General features: G+C 45.7%; 1 protein-coding gene across 15 annotated transcripts in view; it reads right to left on the bottom strand.

Moving 5' to 3' along the window:
- PXK (PX domain containing serine/threonine kinase like) overlaps positions 1 to 15,949 on the bottom strand; it is a 99,222-nt gene that overhangs the window by 71,852 nt on the left and 11,421 nt on the right. Inside the window, exon 1 of one of the 15 annotated variants that reach the window (XM_077993251.1) lies at positions 2,037 to 2,151. The exons of the other annotated variants lie outside the window; for them this stretch is intronic. The gene's annotated coding sequence lies outside the window, so the exon portion shown is untranslated. Of the gene's footprint in view, positions 1 to 2,036; positions 2,152 to 15,949 lie in introns of those variants that run through there. 15 annotated transcript variants of the gene reach the window in all.

The following is a 15,949-nucleotide window of genomic DNA, read 5'->3' as shown; positions in this document are numbered from 1 at the left end:
CATGTTTGCTAGGCTGGTCTGGAACTCCTTACCTCAAAGTGATCCACCCATCTCAACCTCCCGAAGTGCTAGGATTACAGGTGTGAACCACAACGGCTGGGCAAGGTCCAATAAGATTATAATGGAGCTAAAAACATTTCTATTGCCTAGTGACATCACAGATGTCTTAATGTTATAGCGCAATGGATTATTCATGTGTTTGTAGTATGCTGGTGTAAATAAACCTACTGCTTTTTATACTTATTTCAGAGTATACTCCTTCTACTTAGAAAAGAAAGGTAACTGTAAAACACCCTCAGACAGGTCCTTCAGGAGGTATCCAGAAGGCATTGCTATCATAGGAGAGCTCCATGTGTGTTATTGCCCCAGAAGACCTTCCAGTGGGATAGGATGTGGAGGTGGAAGAGAGTCATACTGATGATCTTGACACTGTGTAGGCCTAGGCAAATGTGTGTGTTTATGTCTTAGTTTTTGTTTTTGTGTTTTTTTTGAGACAGAGTCCCGCAGCCCAGGCTGGAGTGCAGTGGTACAATCTCGGCTCACTGCAACCTCCACCTCCGGGGTTCAAGTGATTCTCCTGCCTCAGCCTCCCAAGTAGCTGGGACTACAGGCATGTGCCACCATGCCCGGCTAATTTTTGTATTTTTAGTAGAGACGGGGTTTTACCATGTTGGCCAGGATGGTCTCTATCTCTTGACCTCAAGATCTGCCCGCCTTGGCCTCGCAAAGTGCTGGGATTACAGGTGTGAGCCACTGCACCCAGCCTGAATTTTTCTAGATTGCTTAATATACCATCCAGCCTAACCAAAAGGGAAATGTTTTCACCTCAAATTTCCAATGCTGTGAACAAAAAAAAAAGAGGCCAGGCACAGTGGCTCACGCCTCTAATCTCAGCACTTTGGGAGGCCAAGGAAGGTGGATCACAAGGTCAGGAGTTCAAGACGAGCCTGGCCAACACAGTGAAACCCCGTCTCTACTAAAAATACAAAAATTAGCCAGGCATGGAGGCACGCACCTGTAGTCCCAGCTACATGGGAGGCTTAGGCAGGAGGATCACTTGAACCCGGGAGGCGGAGGTTGTGATGAGCCGAGATTGCACCACTGCACCCCAGCCTTGGCAACAGAGTGAGACTCTGTGTCAGAAAAAGGAAAAAAACTACAGCTGCCTACTGCTTGCAACCAGGCTGTAGCTCTTATTAAAGCAAATAGAAGAGAGCCCTGCAGACCAGTAGAAACTTGACATTTGAAGTCAGGCCTCCACCTCCCGAGCTGGAGTCAGCAGCCTGGGATCCTCCAGTGAATCATTCCCATCTTTACTGCCCTCTCTGATGTGGAACAGGATCCCTCTCTGATGTGGAACAGGATCGACAGAGTGCATAAAAGAGAAGATAAAGCACCAAGGCCCATCAGGCATGGAAAGGAGAGCTAACAGCCCTGCAGGGCAGACCTGAGTCAGATGGATTTCAGCCTGCCACCAAACCCTGCCATCTGCTGCCACTTCCCCAAAGGGCCCGCTCCTTTCTGCCCCTCCTCTTGACACAACACCCCCTATCTTGGCATGCCAGGGAGGCTGCTGTGTCAAGCCCCAGCATGTGGGCATTCTGGCAAATCACTGAGGTCTAGTGCTGAAGTTTTTCAAACTGGAAATGCACTTGCACTAAGACCACGTGATTTCTGACTTAAGTGAGGGAGGAAAAGAAAGAATTAACTTAAAACGAGGACTGATCATGTGCTGCGAATTTTGCTAAGCCCCTAACCCAATACTTCTCATTAATCCTCACAGCCACCCTAGGTGGTAGATCTCAGCTCAGTGAGATCGAATGAGCTACCCAAGGTGGCATAGGTAGGATGCAGCTGGCTGGGAACTGGAACCCAAGTCCTGCTGACTCCCAGGACCCTCCAACCTGCCATACACAGCTGGCGACCCGGGGAAGTCCTAAGGCCAGGATCTTTCTGCAACTTGGAAAGGTGGGAGTCCTCACTAGTCCATGGACTGAGCTGGTTCACCCCAATGATGTAGACCCACTGACTCTTACCTGAGGGTGCAGAGGTGGAGACTGTCATTCCCACAACTTCGGAATTGATTAATGCTCCCAACACTGGCCATGCCATTTTCCAAGTAAGCATCCCCACTGGCAATTTGTTTTCCTGAGTTTCTGAAAGGGTATGTGGGATTTCACTGCACAGTAGCAGGTACTCAAACGTAATTTGGTTTGGTGAAATTTTAGGAAAACTTATTTTGAACCTGTCTAGCCCCAAATTACTTTAGTGAGGCTACAAACACAAGTTACTTTGAAATAAAGGTGTTAAGTAGCTCAAGCCAAAACTTACGCAAACCTTCAAACCAGCCTAGCCCACGTAATTCTCTCTTCCCTTTTGGCACAGCTATCAGATGTGCCGTGAAACTTAAAGTACAGAAAAAGACACCAGCAGCTGTTCAGAGACGTCTTGCAGATACCTGTCAGTGTTCCCATCTCTCTACTCCTAAGGCAGAGGGTCTTGACCCTGTTGCATTCTAGAATCACCTAGAGAACTTGAAAAGATACCTACGCTTGTGCCCTCACAGATTCTGATTTAATTTGTCTGGTCTGGGCACACACATTAGCAGGTCTTTTGTTTTTTCTCTTTTTTTTTTTCCTTTTCTTTGAGACACAGTCTCACTTTGTTGCCCAGGCTGGAGTAAAATTCACAATCTTGGCTCACTGTAACCTCTGCCTCTCCCAGGTTCAAGCGATTCTTGTACCTCAGCCTCCCGAGTAGCTGAGATTACAGGCGCACACCACTATGCTCGGCTAATTTTTGTAATTTTAGTAGAGACGGGGTTTTACCATCTTGGCCAGGATGGTCTCGAACTCCTGACCTCAGGTGATCCCACCTGCCTCAGTCTCCCAAAGTGTTGGGATTACAAGCGTGAGCCACCGCCACTACACCTAGCCAGCAGGTCTTAAATGTTCCTCAGTTGGTACTAATGTGCAGCCAGGGGTGAGAACCATTGTTCTAAAACCTCTTAAAGAAATTGGGCTGGGTGTGGTGGCTCATGCTTGTAATCCCAGCACTTTGGGAGGCTGAAGCGGGCGAACCGCAAGGTCAGGAGTTCGAGAACAGCTTGGCCAACATGGTGAAACCCCGTCTCTACTAAAAATACAAAAAATTAGCCGGGCGTAGTGGTGGGCGCCTGTAATCCCAGCTACTCGGGAGGCTGGGGCAGGAGAATCGCTTGAACCCGGGAGGTGGAGGTTGCAGTGAGCTGAGATCATGCCACTGCACTCTAGCCTGCAATAGAGTGAGAGACTCAGTCTCAAAAAAAAAAAAAAAAAAAAAAAATCGGAAGCAGCTCCACACCACAAAAATAAAAAACCATGAATGAGTCGAAGGAAACAGATGACGCAACCACCAACCAAACCTCATACATAATCTCCTCTACCCTCACCCATATCTCCCCACCTCCTCTTAAGGGCTCAGCTCGTCTGTCTTTTTGGGGTATCGTTGGTATCTAACCTGAGCCTCTAGAAATCGTTCTCACTGGGCTCTGTAGTGGTGGCTCCGTAGGCACCACTCACACTATCTGCCAATGCTGTTTAAAGGGAGCAAAAAAGAACCATTTCCCTCGGCTGGAGGAAATGAGTCTCTGAAGGATGGATGCCTTGACTAGAAAGTGGTGGATCTGGCAGAGGAAGCAGGCCTGTTTGTCTCCAGCGCCTACCAGCACACCACCCTTCTAGGTTCACTCCCAAACTCACTTCTCCCCTGGCACTTTCTCTTCACGGGAAGGCCTGAAAAGAATGCTGAAAACAAGTGATCTGGCTGGAATCTACCACCATGCTACTTCTCTGCTCCAGGACCTTCCGTGGCTCCCACTGGCCCACAGGATAAATCCAAATTCCTCAGCCTAGCTTCCATATTCTTCTACCACCTGACCAAACTGTCCTAACCCTTTCTTCCCATGCAAACCCTCCTACACCTAGTCAGACTGTTTACATCCTAAATATCCCTTACTTACGCTCCTCTTTTTGCTGTTCTACCTATTCAAAATCACACAGCACAACAGCTGCAGCCACAGGCAGCAAGTCCACATCATCCTAGAGGACAGCAAGATTTCTGAGGAAATTCTCATAGAATTCAGCTTGCAGGACTTCTGCCTAGCTCACTGGCCACCTGTCTGGCCACTTACAGTCCTTAATATTTCACTTAGAATTAGTGATTACTCCTTGCTCTGCTAAGTAGTCATTATTTATTGTCGTTTCATCTGCAGATTTTCGGTGCTAGAACTTACCTTTGTTTTGTTTCAATTTTTGTGCAACCTAATAATATGCAAAAATTGCCCCAAAACAAATGAAAACATTAAGGGTTTTTAAAGGCATCTGAAGAATCATCACTATATTAACCTAAATTTTGGCAGGTGAATAAAGCCAAATGCATCTTCTTTTCAGCCACATGAAATAAATTTTATTTAAAAATCTAATTCATAGAGGACAGGCACGGTGGCTCACACCTGTAATCCCAGCACTTTGGGAGGCCAAGGCAGGCAGATCATGAGGTCAGGAGATCGAGACCATCCTGGCTAACGCAGTGAAACTCCATCTCTACTAAAAATACAAAAAAATTAGCCGGGCGTGGTGGCATGTGCCTGTAGTCCCAGCTGCTGGGGAGGCTGAGGCAGGAGAATGGCATGAACCTGGGAGGCGGAGCTTGCAGTGAACTGAGATGGCGCCACTGCACTCCAGCCTGAGTGACAGAGCAAGACTCTGTCTCAAAAAAAAAAAAAAAAATCAAATTCATAGAATCACGTGCTTTAACTTTAGCAAAAGAAGAGACGAAGCACACATTGCAAACACACTTCAATCCCTGCAGTGAGATGAGCGTCATGATCATGCATGCTTCTCTTCTCCCTTCTCCGGGCCTTTTGAAGTCTACACTCTCAGCTGTGGGATGGTCTCCTTCCCTACCAGGAGAGCTGGTCTCCACACTGACTTCAAAGACAGCTGATGTTCCAAAGAGGAAAAACACTGCAAAGAAGCACTCCAAAATCCTTTTGACCTCAAACATGACTACAGAATGGATATGGCTTTTTAAATAGCCACTTCCTGCAGCATTCTATAGTACAATGACCCTTAAATGACACCCACACAAATTACATAATTTGCTAAAATGGAAACATAGTAATTCCATCTTACATCAAAATAAAGGAAAAAAATTTTTTTTAATCTGAAGCTCAATTAAATAGTAATTTTAAGCGAAATAAAATCTTCACTTGTTCAATAATCCTCACAATGCCCTAAGACTGTATAAATGGATGAAGTGAACATAATTTCAGGGAACTACCCACTACATGTTTAGCAGGCCGGAAGAGACAACAACATAGAAACTCTGATCCGCTGGAAATTATGCTTTTTCTTTGAGCTCTGGTATCTGAGGTGGCCAGCTCCTCATCCTTCACGCCCTTCGCCGGCAGTGACCTGAGTACCTGCTGGAGACTGAAGTGCTCCCTCCTAGGCTATGTCTTCTCTACCTTCCCCCTTTTCCATTGCCTCAAAGACAGGCCACCTGGGAGCCCTTCCGGAGCCTGAAAGAGGAGCCGGTCACTGTGTCATGATCAGCCACAATGTGCCATCCCTCCTCCATAGCACAGTCACAAGTCCCCAGCGGGGGAGGGCACACGCTTTCCCGTCACAGAGTTCTGGAACAAAGCCCAAAGACCACTTACTATCATTGCGGCCTAACTTCTCTGTGCTTCAGTTTCCTCATCTACAAAATCATGCCTTCAGGGTTGTGGCGAATATGAAACAAGACAGCATATTTAGAGCAGCCAGCACAATGGCCAGCTTTGTAACTGTTCGTTTTCTTCCCTGCTAAGAAAATAGCAAACACAAAGTTTCTGCAGGTTAATATATCAGGGTTCTAATCAGCAAGCACAGGAGACTGCGGCAGCACTGTGAAGAACGCCCAGAAAAAACAAAAAGCAGCCATTCTCTTTGAATATGAGAAACAATTTTATCAGTCTCTGATTTCTAAGAAGGAGTACCATGACTCCAGCCTCTGTTGTCCTAGATTCTATGCCCACTTTTGGCTAATTTTTTTTCCCTGTGTTTTTCAGGTTATCCTCCATGAGCATAAATTATTTTTACAATCAGGGAAAACAATTTTTGGAAAAGTTTCTCAGTTTGCTACACATGTAATTTAAAATAAGAAATCCTGGCCAGGCACAGTGGTTCACACCTGTAATTCCAGCACTTTGGTAGGCCGAGGCAGGCGGACTGCATGAGCCCAGGAGTTCAAGACCGGCCTGGGCAACATGGTGAAACCCTGTCTCTACAAAACACACACACACACACACACACACACACACACACACACACAATCCAGCTGTGGTGGTGCGTGCCTGTAGTCCCAGCTATTTGAGGGGCTGAGTCGGGTGGATCGCTTAAGCCCAAGAAGGATCATTTAAGCCCAGGGAGATGGAGGCTGCAGTGAGCCGTGACTACACCACCGCACTCCAGCCTGGGCAATAGAGTGAGACTCTTTCTTGGAAAAATAAAATAAAATAAATTAAATAAGGAATCCTGAGTGATAAAGATTGTGATCATCTGAGCTTGGATAAGAGCCTGGTATGATAAATGCACCTTTTTTCCTCTGACAAGGGACCTTTTGGTCATTTTACTACTCATCAGTACTTTCTGTGCTAGGGAAACTGGGACAACAGAAGACGAAAGTAAAGTAAATGAACTCTTCTACTTGTATCAGGGCTGCTACAGCATTTAGTGGGAGAGAAGCTTGAAACTATAGGCTGAAGTCAAGCTACAAGTCCCTACTGGTTTTAATAACGATCACCATCACTAAGGATAACATACACATAAACCTATCCTACTTAGTCTGAAAATGTTGCTGTGTCATCCTGAGACACCAGCTCCAATTTCATAACCAACTGTGGAAGTGACCACAGTATACATGCCATGCAGACATATCTTCGGAGCAGGAGGTATAACTGCTCTGCTTATGAGGCACTTACTCTCTGCCTTCTAGCCCTCAGTTTACTCCATCTCCCAACAATGTTTGGAGTGAGGCATCACTACATCTCTTATATAACAAGAACCCTGAGGCTCAGAGAGGGTAGATGCCTTAAACAAGGGCACTTGACTAGTAAGTGATGAGAATAGAACTCCACCCCAGGTCAGTCTGACCCAGCGGCACAGCGGTTCCTACCTTCTATGCCCTTGGACACAATGCTTTCACATGCTCCAAGGTCTCATTTTGATGAAGAGAGTGCAGCTGGGCAGGCAGAACCAGTCTATCAAGTCAGGGGGAAGCTGAGAGGGTGAAGGGCAGAGTAAGGACAAGAACCCAGGCCTGGAGAACATGAGCTACTATAGCAACAGAGCTCTCAGAACACCACAACCACCTGGTTTTAATACCCCTACACTTTGCAGCCTACCTCCTACTACATGGACACAAACTGCTGGAGCTGAGTGTAATCTGAGCACCACCTAGAAGTTATGTACAAATCAGAAACCATTTTTTCTCCCGAATGTTAAGCAAGTCCCAAAATGTACTTTAGGCAGTTAAGAAGCAGCAGAAAGAAACACTTTTACAACAACATGCCTAAAGTGGACATCAGGTTTACATGGTCCTCAGCAATTTGAATAGCAGTTAATTTCAGTTGTACAAAAACGGAACAGGGTCCTCCACAAAGCTGTTTTGCTTTCACAGTGTGCTCCTGTTAAACTCCCAAAGGTACTAACAACGGGTGCACCTCAATGAGCTTCCTTCCTGTGTGTTACTCTTAAAAACCACAGAGGCTCTGGGACTCAATGGTTATAAAACCCCAATGGCTGCAGGGCCAGCAGGTTCTAGACATTAAGCTCAGTCTTTCTCAACCAGTTCAGCAGTTTGAAGAGAGCAGTGACCTAAGGTTTGATATCCAATATGGTAGCCACTATGCACAAGGGACTACTGAGCTCTTGGAATGTGGATAGAGTGACGAAGGGACTGAATTTTTAGCTTAATTTTATTAGTCTAGAGGCTACAATATCGGATAGTGCGCAGTTACAGATTGTTTATTTGCAGGCACAAACACGGATATTTATGAAAATGTGGCCAGGTGCTGTGGCTCACGTCTGTAATCCCAGCACTTTGTGAGGCTGAGGAGGGCGGATCATCTGAGGTCAGGAGTTCGAGACCGGCCTGGCCAACATGGTGAAACCCCGTCTCTACTAAAAATACAAAAATTAGCCAGGCGTGGTGGCAGGCACCAGTAATCCCAGCTACTCTGGAGGCTGAGGCAGGAGAATTGCTTGAACCCGGGAGGCAGAGGTTGCCGTGAGCCGAGATCGCATCACTGCACTCCAGCCTGGGTGACAGTGAGACTCCATCTCAAAAAAAAAAAAAAAAAAGATATTGATGAAAATGAAAGCATACTGGCTGGGCACAGTGGCTCACACCTGTAATCCCAGCACTTTGGGAGGCTGAGGTGGGTGAATCACAAGGTCAGGAGTTTGAGACCAGCCTGACCAATATGGTGAAACTCCGTTTCTACTAAAAAAATACAAAAATTAGCTGGGCGTGGTGGCGCGTGCCTGTAATCCCAGCTACTCAGGAGGCTGAGGCAGGAGAATCACGTGAACCTGGGAGGCAGAGGTTGCAGTGAGCTGAGATCGCGCCACTGCACTCCAGCCTGGGCAACAGAGCGAGACTCCATCTCAAAAAAAAAAAAAAAGAAAGAAAATGAGCCGGGCGTGGTGGCTCAAGCCTGTAATCCCAGCACTTTGGGAGGCTGAGACGGGCGGATCACGAGGTCAGGAGATCGAGACCATCCTGGCTAATATGGTGAAACCCCGTCTCTACTAAAAATACAAAAAACTAGCCGGGCGAGGTGGTGGGCGCCTGTAGTCCCAGCTACTCGGGAGGCTGAGGCAGGAGAATGGCGTAAACCCGGGAGGCGGAGCTTGCAGTGAGCTGAGATCCGGCCACTGCACTCCAGCCTGGGCGACAAAGCGAGACTCCGTCTCAAAAAAAAAAAAAAAAAAAAAAAAGAAAGAAAATGAAAGCACACTAAACATAGTGTGTTATGACTTGCTTTTTCTCTCACTTAATATAAGATGGATCTCTCTCCATAACAATACATTTGGGATTTTATTTTTAATTTCTTTTGGAGATGGGGTCTGGCTCTCTTGCCTAGGCTGGAGTGCAGTGGTGCGATCATAGCTCACTGCAGCCTTGAACTCCTGGGCTCAAGTGATCCTCCCACCTCAGCCTCCCTAGTAACTGGGGCTATAGGCATGAGCTACCATGCCTGGCAGATATTATTTTTAATGTCTGTATCTGTGCTGCTCAGTATAGCAGCTATAAGCAATATGTGGCTACTGAGCACCTGATACGTGGCTACTCCCAATAGAGATATGCTGTCATTGTAAAATACACACCAGATTTCAAATGCTTTTATGACAAGAGGAATATAAAATATATTAATTTAAAAAAAAAATACAGGGTCTCACTCTGTTACCTAGGCTGGAGTATAGTGGTGCAATCATAGCTCACTGCAGCCTCCACCGCCTGGGCTCAAGGGATTCTTCTACTCAGCCACCTGAGTAGCTGAGACTACAGGTGTGCACCACCACACCTAACTTTTTTTTTTTTTTTTTAAGTTTTGTAGAGACTAGGTCTTGCTATGTTGTTTAGGCTGGTCTTGATCTCCTGACCTCAAGTGATCCTCCCTCCTCAGCCTGCCAAAGTGCTGAGATTACAGGCATTAGTCACTGCAGGTAGCATAGTAATAATTTTTACAATGATTACATGTTGAAATTATAATATTTTGGATATACTGGGTTAAATATAATTAAATTAATTTCACCTGTTTCTTTTTACTTTTTTAATGTGGCTACTAGCAAATGTAAAGTTACATATGTGGCTAGCATTATATTTCCATTGGACAGCACTGCCCTAAGGCCTCTGTTGTATGTAGTGAATTAACTCCATCCCTATGTAGCCAGAATGGAAGAACTGAGAAGATGGTCACACAAATCATTATCTGGTTCTGTGGTTCAGAAGGGGACCACTAGCTTATCCTCTTTCAACCAATGCATAGTGGAGCCATCAATCAGGTCCACTACTCTGCAGGTCCTGACAACAGATCCCCTTAGGGATGGCTGCCAACTCTTACCTCTTTCATTCAAAGTTCACTAGTCAGCCGGGTACGGTGGCTCACACCTGTAATCCCAGCACTTTGGAAGGCAGAGGTAGGTGGATGACTTGAGGTCAGAGTTCGAGACCAGCCTGGCCAACATAGCAAAACCCCATCACTACTGAAAAAACACAAAAATTAGCCGGGCGTGGTCACACATGCCTATAGCCCCAGCTACTTGGGAGGCAGGAAAATCACTTGAACCCGGGAGGTGAAGGTTGCGGTGAGCCGAGTTTGCACCACTGCACTCCAGCCTGGGCAACAGAGTGAGACTCAGTCTCAAAAAAACAAAACAAAACAAAGTTCACTAGCCTCATAGAAACCTTCATTCTTGCCCTTTTTGTACCTCATTTTCTTCAACTAAAAAATTGGGATAATAACACATGCAATTCAAACTATCATGAAGGTAAAACAAAAATCTAGAAAAGTTTGGCAACTTCTTATAAAGTTAAAACATACATTTAGCCTACCAATCAGCAATTCCATTCCTAGGCATTCACTTAGGAGAAATGAAAATATATATCTACATAAAGACTTTACCCAAATATTCATGGTAGCTCCATTCATAATAGCCCCAAACTGGAAATAACCCAAATATCTACCAACTGGTGAATGGATAACAAAATAATGTTAAATCCATACAATGGAATACTACTCAGTAATAAAAAGAAACACATAACATCATAGAAGAATTTTTTTTTTTTTTTTTTTTTTTTTTTGAGACGGAGTCTCGCTGTGTCTCCCAGGCTGGAGTGCAGTGGCGTGATCTCGGCTCACTGCAAGCTCTGCCTCCCGGGTTCACGCCATTCTCCCGCCTCAGCCTCCCGAGTAGCTGAGACTACAGGCGCCCGCCACCGCGCCCGGCTAGTTTTTTGTATTTTTAGTAGAGACGGGGTTTCACCGTGTTAGCCAGGATAGTCTCGATCTCCTGACCTCGTGATCCACCCGCCTCGTGATCCACCCGCCTCGTGATCCACCCGCCTCGGCCTCCCAAAGTGCTGGGATTACAGGCTTGAGCCACCGCGCCCGGCCCATAGAAGAATTTCAAAGCTTTATGTTAAGTGAAAGAAGCCAGACAAAAAAAAAGACTTTATTGTGTAAGATTCCACTTATAGATAATATTCTATTAATAGAAAGGATGAAACAATGGTAACAGAAAACAGATCAGTAGTTCCCAGGGACCAGAAGGAGAGCAAGGTCTGCAAAGGGGCACCAAGGAAACAATTGGAGTGATGGAAGTGGGTGTGCATATATATATTTGTCAAGATTTATCAAATTGTTTACTTAAAATTGGTAAATTTCATTGTATGTAAATTTTACTTCAACAAAGTTGACCAGAAAGAGAAACAGAGAGAGAAAGAATTATCTAATCCCTTGAGCCCAGGAGTTCGAGACCAGCCTGGGCAACATAGCGAGACCTTGTCTGTATGAAAAATGAACATGGCCGGGCATGGTGGCTCACACCTGTAATTCCAGCACCTTGGGAAGCCGAGGCAGGCAGATCACTTGAGGTCAGGAGTTCGAGACCACCTCGGCCAACATGGTGAAACCCCATCTCTACTAAAAATACAAAAAAATTAGCTGGGCATGGTGGCACGCACCTGTAGTCCCAGCTACTCGGGAGGCTGAGGAAGGAGAATGTATTGAACCTGGGTGGCGGAGGTTGCAGTGAGCTGAGATCGCGCCACTGCACTGCAGCCTGGATGACAGAGCCAGACTCTGCGCCCCCCCCACCCCACCCACCCAAAAAAAGGACACAATTAGCCAGGTGTGGTGGCGCGAGGCTGTGGTCCTAACTACTCAGGAGGCTTAAGTGGGAGGATCACTTGAGCCCAGAAGTTTGAGGCTACGATGAGCCAAGAGCACACTACTGCACTCCAGCCTGGTGACAGAGTGAGACTCTGTCTCAGAAAGAAAAAAAAAAAGAAAAAGAAAAAAGAAAAATAATTATAGAATTACTACAAAGCACTTGGCTTGGCATATAGTGAATGCTTAAACAATGTCATCTATTATGACAAGTAACACTCCCCTTTCAGTATTACTCAAGGTGTCTAAAACTAAACTTAGACTCATCATCTTCCTGGGAAAACCAGCTACCCTTCATCTACCTTGTACTACTTCTCTAATCATTCCCTGGTGTCTCTGTTTCCCTTGTGGCCTCTACTTGGCAGACTTTTCCTCTATTGTGTTCCTCCCCTCTCCCTGCCATAGACCTGAGCTGTGGCCTCTCTAACTTCACTGTTCCATTAGCACCCTTGACTCTCTTCTCTCCTTCCTTCACCCTTTCCACTGCACCTTGCACACAGACATTAAATTAAGCTTCCTAAAATGCCACTTTTATGAGCCACACATCCACCCAAACCCCCTCACTGTTGCTCAGATTCCTTAGCCTGGCATCTAGGAGGCCCCACAATTGGCTCTAATCTTCCTTTTCTGTCTTTTACTCCACACCAGAATCTTCCCCAATAAACTCAGTTGGAATGAATGAACAAAGGCAGGAACCAAGTCTGTCTTGCTTAGACCTGTACCCCAAGTGCCTAGGCCATGCCAGGAACACAGGACATACTCACAGCAGTATCTGCTGAATGAACTAATGAACTCCTGAAGTCTACAAATGCAACCTTGGCCTTAGAGAAGAATCATTCTTCAGATTTTTAAACTGAGATCCTTATGGTGGGTTACTAAGAGTTTGTAAGAGGATGAACAGCGAGGGGCCCCAGAAGGTGTTTAAGGATTTATGTGTTAAAGGCTATAAAGCTTTTGTTTCTACTTTTTAAAAATAATAACTTAAATATCAATAAAACAATAACATAAATATTTTTTCCCTCGGTCGGGCGTGGTGGCTCAAGCCTGTAATCCCAGCACTTTGGGAAGTCAAGACGGGCGGATCACGAGGTCAGGAGATCGAGACCATCCTGGCTAACCTGGTGAAACCCCGTCTCTACTAAAAAATACAAAAAACTGCCGGGCGCGGTGGCTCACGCCTGTAATCCCAGCACTTTGCGAGGCCAAGGCGGGCAGATCACGAGGTCAGGAGATCGAGACCATCCTGGCAAACACGGTGAAACCCCGTCTCTACTAAAAATACAAAAAATTAGCCGGGCATGGTGGCGGGTGCCTGTAGTCCCAGCTACTCAGGAGGCTGAGGCAGGAGAATGGCGTGAACCCAGGAGGTAGAGCTTGCAGTGAGGGGAGATCGTGCCACTGTACTTCAGCCTGGGCGACAGAGCAAGGCTCTGTCTCAAAAAAAAAAAAAAAAAAAAAAATACAAAAAACTAGCTGGGCTCGGTGGCGGGCGCCTGTAGTCCCAGCTACTCAGGAGGCTGAGGCAGGAGAATGGCGTAAACCCGGGAGGCGGGGCTTGCAGTGAGCTGAGATCCGGCCACTGCACTCCAGCCTGGGCGACAGAGCGAGACTCCATCTCAAAAAACTAAAAATAAAAATAAAAAAAATAAATACTTTTTCCCTTCAACCTAGAATAGAGTAGGAGCTTCCAAATGGACACACAGTAAGTATGGGATGAGTTGTGGAAGTCATGAGTATGTTCATAACTCAGTTGGTTTATCACAGTTTTTACCATTACACAGTATTTTAATTGACTTTGCTCTTAGTCATATACATGATTTCATTCACATCCATAATAAACCACTGACTAAATGTAGGCTCAAGCAATGCCAATGACAAAACACATGTTAGTGAGAAGTTAGAAATACAAGTGAGAATTATCATAAAAACGGTAATTCTACAAGTTGTCTGAAGATGCTCTCAGGGCCTTAAGTTGTATTCCTCTGATCATGATTTAAAAATATATATAGTTCAGATCCCAAACAATATAATTTTTAGTAATATACTGATCTAAATAAAATTTTTTTTTATATTTAAAATCACTTCCAGAGAGAGTTTGTACCATTCCCTATTACTATGAAAGGAGTTTGCAAGTTAGAAAAGGCTGAGGCATACTGATTTAGAACGTTTTCTCTGAAATGCTGGCTCCTCTGTTAACCACTCTGAGTTCCCTAAGCCCCAGGGAGGACCTGACCAGCCTCTCCCCTGTGCCCTGCTCTCCCAGGCAGAGGGGCCCTTTAGTATAGTACTTTGCTTCATCTTTGCTTTTGTGGCTGCTATATTGACTAGGATGTCAGCTCCCTGCTTCATTCATCTTTTTATCTTTTTTTTTTTATTTATTTTTTTTATTTTTTTGAGACGGAGTCTCACTCTGTCGCCCAGGCTGGAGTGCAGTGGCCGGATCTCAGCTCACTGCAAGCTCCGCCTCCCGGGTTCACGCCATTCTCCTGCCTCAGCCTCCCGAGTAGCTGGGACTACAGGCGCCCGCCACCTCGCCCGGCTAGTTTTTTGTACTTTTTAGTAGAGACGGGGTTTCACCGTGTTAGCCAGGATGGTTTCGATCTCCCGACCTCGTGATCCGCCCGTCTCGGCCTCCCAAAGTGCTGGGATTACAGGCTTGAGCCACCGCGCCCGGCCTCATCTTTTTATCTTAACAGGCAGCACAGTGCCTGGCACCCAGAAGACTCTTGGTCTGTTAATGTTCCTGAGATCAAATGTCTGTGTACTGATGTTGGAACCCCTTTAGGGATTAACAAAAGCTGGGAGAGGAAGAGCTGAAATGGGCATTTGCTAGGGGCTGCCTCCCTTCAGGTCTGGGGAGCTCATGGCTGAGCACTGAGGCCTGCCCACTTGTTTTTTGCTTTGTTTTGTTTTGTTTTGTTTTGAGACAGAGTTTTGCTCTTGTTGCCCAGGCTGGAGTGCAATGGTGCAATCTCAACTCACTGCAGCCTCCGCCTCCCAGGTTCTAGCAATTCTCCTGCCTCAGCCTCCCGAGTAGCTGGGATTACAGGTGCCCGCCACCACACCTGGCTAATTATCTGCGGATTTTAGTAGAGATGGGGTTTCACCATGTTGGCCAGGCTGGTCTCGAACTCCTGGCCTCAGGTGATCTGCCCATCTTGGCCTCCCAAAGTGCTGGGATTACAGGCATAAGCCACCGCACCCAGCTGACCACTTGCCTTTTCCATCACCATTGAACACCAATAGCCAGCTCTGCAGCCTGGTAAGGAGGTCCTGAGCTGCATTTCCCAAGCATGGCTGTCAAAACGTGTTACTCCAGGGTAAAAAGGAAAAAACAGGGGAAACCTACTCTTTGAGGTGTCACTGATGTTTTTTGCCACTTATTAGCAAAGTAATCACAGTTGACAGTGAGAGAAACTTTTAAATAAATAATTTTCCTTTTCCCATTCAAAACATATATTTGAATGCCAAAAAAGCACTAGATAGTAAGCGAGTGCTCTGGCAAATACAACAGTAATAAACAACAAAACAAATGACACTTATGTGCTGGGCTTTGTTCTGAATACACCATGTGGATGAGCTCGGTTAATCCTTATAGTAGTCCTAACATACTCTTTCTATCCTCACATTACAGATGAAAAAACTGAGGCTGGAGAAATCAAGCAGCAATTTGTCCAAGGTCATTAAGCCATTGTTACTCTTCCCAATTACATACAGTTTTACCTGGGTAGGATTGGGGAAGGGGGGTTATAAACAGAAAACAAGGTAGTAAGAAATAATAGGTGTATAAAATGAGTGTACCTTTGAGGCACATATACTCTATGGGAATTTCAGAGGAAGGAAAATTATATTCAGTTTGGCAGACAAGAAGCAGAAGTACCCCGTAACCTATTTGGCAGGTACAATAGTCAGTAGTAGTACACAAGAGCTTTACCTCCAATAATGGCATTCATTCTCAAATTCACTTAT

The sequence above is a fragment of the Macaca mulatta genome, chromosome 2 (assembly GCF_049350105.2).
Source record: "Macaca mulatta isolate MMU2019108-1 chromosome 2, T2T-MMU8v2.0, whole genome shotgun sequence".
In the NCBI taxonomy this organism is placed as follows: Eukaryota; Metazoa; Chordata; class Mammalia; order Primates; family Cercopithecidae; genus Macaca; species Macaca mulatta.
This window is presented reverse-complemented; position numbering and strand designations above follow the sequence as displayed.